The following is a 5,890-nucleotide window of genomic DNA, read 5'->3' as shown; positions in this document are numbered from 1 at the left end:
GACTGCCTTCCCCGCCATCCCAGCGAGCGCCCTGCGCCATCCGCCATCCGCCATCCGCTCTGCCTCTCGCGGCCCTCGCAATAAACAATAAAGCTCCCCGGCTTGCAGCGACCCAGGTCCGGCTGGGGCCAGGACGGATTTTTCCGGACACGCACCTTCCCCCTGCTCGCCCCCTCATGCACCTGGCTCGCGCCTCCTCCGTACCTTGCACCTTCCCATGCAGGTGTGGGAACCCTTCCCTGCCCGGCTCTCTCGGGTTGCGTTTATATCCTCCCTGTGAAAGTTCTGCCACTGCCCTTCCGCGGGATCCTGTCGTGGGAAGTGCCGGCCTTCTGTCAAGTTTCAGCATCATGGCATTCTGTCCCGCCCCAGCCTCCAATGCAGCCTCCAATTCTTTTCCCGGGGTTTTGTGCGCGCAAGGCAACCGCGCCGGGGTGAGAATTACACTAACTTTCCATCTGCAGCGCCTACTAGCCCCCGAGAGGAGCAACTGCAAAAAGTCACTCATCCCCCCCCCCCCCCCAGTTGCTATTGTTCAAAAAGGTCCATTCACATCAATGGCAGAAGGCATTGGGAAGTCTCTTTGCATATCGGTGCACGAGGAGAAGGGCGCCTAATTTTGGGCTGCCCCTTGTTAATTGTTCTGACACTTCCCCTTCTGCTCACCAGTACAAGAAATCCAAGTGGGTGTCATGCCCCCCCCATGAAAAGTTATCTTTTGTAGCAGGGATACACATAAACTTTCTTTTTCCTAAGGGGAGTTGGCTTATTTATTTATTTCCCAAGTACAAACTACAGGAGAAGGGGGGAATTTTCTCATTAAAGTTACATCCCTGCAGTTAGTTCAATTACTTGATATATGCAGAAGATGTTGTAAATTTAAAGATTTAAATAGCTTACAAAGATGCCGGAGGCTCCATCAGTTAATTTCCTTAATTTATGGATTTTTTTAGCTCAGCTTCTGCAAGGGGGTGGGGGGGGGGAGAAAAGAAAGAGAGAACTAGGTCAGTGGAGAGATGTGCATCCAGCTCAAGATTCCACGCTGGGCTCCTCCCGTCCCTCCCGCTGGCTCCGGGTTGGGAGGCCTTCTCTGACCACTGCCCTGGGAGGAGCTCTTGGCCCCGGGTGGTTCCAAACATGCGCTGCTGCTGGGAGGAGGGTCGGCTCCGATGCTCCAGTTCTTTGCAAGCAGTTCCTGGCCTGGAGGTGGGGCAAGGCTTGGCCCTTGGCTGTCGGCCTCCTTTCCTTCAGGGGGTTTGGGGGGGCAGGATGCTCAGCAACAGGGCTGCCCAGGGAAGGGCATCGCTTGCGTGGTCCCCGACTTGAGAGCAGTGCCTCAAAGGGGGACAAGACAGGGCTAGCTCCATCTTTGCAAGGCTGATCCTTTCCAGATGTGTTGGACCAGCACCCTCAGCATCGCCCAGGCCACACAGCTGGCGGTTCTAGCCCAGTACATCTGGCAGACCCCAGGCTGGGGAAGACTGAGCCGGATGGACCATTGTTAGCAGCTGCCTGTTCCTAGGGAGGGCAGAAACAACGCGGCATTTTGCTTTACATTTTGTGATGGTAAGGCTGTTGTCACAACTGTCCAGCTTGGCACGACTGGGGAGGGGAAAAGACGCCATGGAGGTTTCCCTCCTTTCATGGTCACGCAGACACAGTTTAATCGAGACTGTGGGCATAAAACCGGTGCAACAACTGGGAACGGGCTTTCACCCCGTCTCCGTCACATGCCGCTCTGCCTACCTCCCATCTGCAAAAATTTGGTTTCCCTCTATTTTAAGAAATTTGAGAAATAACACATACAGGTCCTCTGCTGAGCTAAGCCACACTTCCTGTCGAATGGACCTGATGGTTTCTTTTCCACACAATAACATTTAATTTGGGGAAAGACACGATGCAAAATTGTTTACATCTCTCTTCTGCCCAACTCAAACAGCCATGGGAAGAGTTAAAAAGAAGTTGCCCACAGAAAATGTGTGTTTTCTGTACTGGAAACCTACATCGCACTTGGATCTTTCTTCTCACTTCTCTGCCTTTTTTGTGGCCTGGCGTTTCAGTATGTGTGAATATATACATATGAATTAATACTTAAAAGATGTAATACAAACTAAACTGCACCAGGAAGCAACATTGCAATGTGATTAAGTATTGGTGTTTTCAGCCTAACATTTCTTTTCCCACTAGATGAAGTTTCTAAGATTTGCAAGGTACATGTCAAGGACGGGTGTATAAATGGATTTTTATTTATTCACAACTCGAAGACTAATTGCTTCTCTTTGCCTCAAGGCCAAGAGATTGGTTTTAATATGACACTTCAAAAGTATTCATAGAACTACAGAGATACTAAAGTGTCATTGTTTTAAGAAAGAAATCTCACGGTGGTACTTGTGACCCTGGAAAATAAAATCTTTCACCAGTGCTGTAGGTTTTTTTCAGTCTCTCAGAGTTTCATTTAAAGCTCAACTATTAAAAAGTGTACAAAGGAAAATATTAAATATTGTTGTGTCACAACCAAGAAAAAAAGAAACCATTGTAAAAGGAAGTCCTCCTCCTCTTCTGAGAAGAACTGCTGTGCCTTTTAAAAAATTCATTCAAATGCATGACATGAAACTTGTAATCTTAGAAATGGAATACCAGCCTTAAATATGTTAGGATAGGACAGAATTCAGTCTAAGTGTGTTTTAATTTTTTGAAAGTTCCTGACTAAATGAAAAACATGCTTATGAAAAACATTTTTAAAAGAAAGCTGCAATATTTTGCCTTTTCTCGTCATTTCTTGAAGATGTAGCACTGAAGAGGTTTAATGTGAAACAGGCCTTGTACTGGGGGATTTGCATTTCGTTCTGTGTTGCATTGGGTTACTTTGAGGATGAAATATTAGTTGCCAGTCAAAATTTCCATGCCTTTGTCTTTCATCTGTTTTTCATGGAATCCAGTAAGAAAAAGACACGGTTCCAAGAAATCCATTTGGATTAGGAAAGAGGGTAAAAGGCATCATCCAGCATTCATCTACTAAGCTCAAGCACTACTGCAGTGGGCAAACTGGGGAAAGCCTGGAACGTGCTCAGAGGGCTGGTGCCCCCGTGCAGATGCCCCATGGAGAGTCTGTGGGACTGTGGCAGGGGGCTTGGGCACAGCCTGAGCACTGGGTTTGCCTCCAAGACCGGATCAGCTCGGAGCAGTAGGTGGACGTCAGACGCTTGAGAGTCTGTCTGGTACACTTCACAATGCGCTAAGCCAGTCGGGGGGCCTTCTGCTCGTCCTGCCCAGCGGATGTCTGCCCCCAAATCCTACCCCAACAGGTCCACCGGGTCCACTGGAGCCCGGTCTTCTGGTTCCAACAATGGCAGGTGTGCCTTCGCGCCTCGTACATGAGGGAAGGGGACAGACACCTGGTCTGTACTCCCAGCACCTGGCCACCAGAGGTCTCCAGCTGGCAAGGAAGGAGAATCCATGGAGCCATCTTGGCTACAGGATACGGTCTTTGGATGGTGGGCACAAGCACACAAGAGCTTCCTCAGATGCTTGCAATGCCCTCTGGAGGCTGGTCAGTATATTCTTATCAATTTCACTTCCGTATCACTCCATAGCCAAATCTGCCTGGATGGTCTGGAGCAATTCATGTCTGAGTATGTGGGAAGATAATGTACCTTCAGAAGGGCATGTCTACCATGGTTTGGCTGATGGTAACACCAGGACATTCCTCACGGCGTGACAATCAAACTCCAGAAATGCCTTCTCTTCCATGCGCTGCTCAGTCCCCTCCAACCAGCTGAGAAGAGCATGTTTTGCCCAAGGGGTAAACCATGCCTACCCCGATCACCACATATGAGTTCCTCCGTGCTTGTCCCTTCTGGGAGAGCGACAGGTCAGTTGCAGATCCTGGTGGAGCCCTGGAGAACTCTATAGGATGGACTGAAGAGTAAGATCATGCAACTTCTGACTGGTGCGCAAGGCAAAATTTCACTACGTGTCCTGCCTGCCTTCACCTTATGAGAAACTCAGGCAGTAGGTATGTCCTCCTCCTCTCCATTCCACCTTCTTGGCCCCCAGTGGGTGAGGCAGAGAATTGGGGCCTGGGCCAAAGGCGCTGCATGAGCTTCACGGCCAAGAGCGGACTTGAGCCTGGGTCCTTGGATCCAAGTCCAGGGTCCTGCCAGCGGTTCCTCAGGGTGGCAGTGGCCTCCCGAGGCCTTGAGCAGGTGCGCAAGCTGCAGACCTTCAGCTCGATCTTCCAGGCACTCAACCCAGGACTTCTTATGTTGAGAATGGCCATGGCTGGACCATGTGCCCATCAGCCCATGTTTGACCAAGACCATGTTGGGTGGATGAAGCTGTTCAGCTGGCAGATTCCTGCCACATGTGAGAGGTGAGGCAAGGGACCGACAGTTTCTCAGACTTACTTCTGCTCTGCTGGGGAAAGTTGAAGGCAGAAGACGAGGAAGGCCAGCCATGAGATGGATGGACTCCATCAGGGAAGCTCCAGCCTTGAGCTCACCAGAACTGAGCTGGGCGTCATGCAAGGCTTTGCTCATGCAGAGCGTTGCTGTAAGACTCGACGGCACAACGCAGCAAACGATTCCTGCCAGAACAGTCCCGGAGTGTCGGTGACCTAGGCTGCTTAGTGCCCCGTCCTGATGCGAAGTTACTCGCTGGACTGCGGTATTCTGGCTGCAAGAACGCTCTTCCCACGATCCGTAGGCATTGCATGGAACGGAAACTTTGCCTGAGCACCGCTTTAATCAAATTAGAGTTGCGATAATTAAAATAATCTATGTTTATATACAGAGAGGGATACACAGATGCACATGTGTACACAATAGACACACATGTTCACCATCGAACAGCAGCAGATATGCGGGGTGTGATTGCTCACCGCTCTGCTAGAGACATTCTTGTTCCCTGGGGATTCTCGCAAGCTACAGGGTTTTCTCAGGCCTGTGTCTGAATAGCTGGCTCCCCTGGATGATATGTGAAATCCCGTGGAACCAGATGCTGCCTCTCTGGAGAATTCACCGCCACATCCTGTCTCTGCTTCTTGCTGCAATCGTCTGAAATAAGACATAGCAGAGAAGAAGCAAAGCCCACCCTCCTTGCAGGGCGACAGTTGGGCTTGCCAGTGGGGCTCCGTGGAAGCACCACTGCCGGACACTTGCAGTGGGGATTCTTGCATTAGGATTGTCCATCCTTTGCTCCATTTCTATCCCACCCCACAGCTGCAGCTCTCCGGGCGGTTTACGGCAATGCATTCAAACAATAAAATGCAATGCAAGTAACGTAAAGCAACAGTGCCAACGAATTGGAAATTCATTTAAAAGAGCTTCGAAATACAGTACACACACAGTAAGAAGACCCAGCAGGAAGAACGATTGCCTGGATAGGCCCCGGATGGCCAAGGAGATCTGCCAAGGTCTGCCCTGAAGCAGAACACTTGGACCGCCATCTCTCAGGACCGATGGGCCGTGAAACCCTGCGTGTGACCTTTCTGCAGGCATGGGCAACCTGGGTGGCCGTGGGGGCCAGTTTCCCCCGGAGCGGCTCATGAGGGCCATGTCCTCTCCCTGCTCCTGGAACTGCCTCCACACGCCTCCCCATGTTGCAGGTGGAGTCCACCTGTGGTGGCCAGAGAACCAGGGTTGCCATCCCTGGACCTCTTCCCGCAGCAGCCCCCTGGGCATCCAGACATTGTGGAGGGCACACCAGTAGCTGGTCCACAACAAGCCGGAGGGGGCACATAAACTTTCTCCTTGCAGCCTGCCTTTCACCACTGGCAATTGCTTCTCCTTCTGCTGTCTTTTCTGGGGCAGCTTTTCCAGCTGGGCTGGGAACTGGCACAGCGAGAAAGCGATGGGCGTTCCCTTCTGGATCTCTGCCCTGGATCAAGCCA

The sequence above is a fragment of the Varanus komodoensis genome, unplaced genomic scaffold (genome assembly GCF_004798865.1).
Source record: "Varanus komodoensis strain SLA01 unplaced genomic scaffold, ASM479886v1 scaffold27, whole genome shotgun sequence".
NCBI classification, from domain to species: Eukaryota; Metazoa; Chordata; class Lepidosauria; order Squamata; family Varanidae; genus Varanus; species Varanus komodoensis.
Note: the sequence above shows the minus strand (reverse complement) of the source record.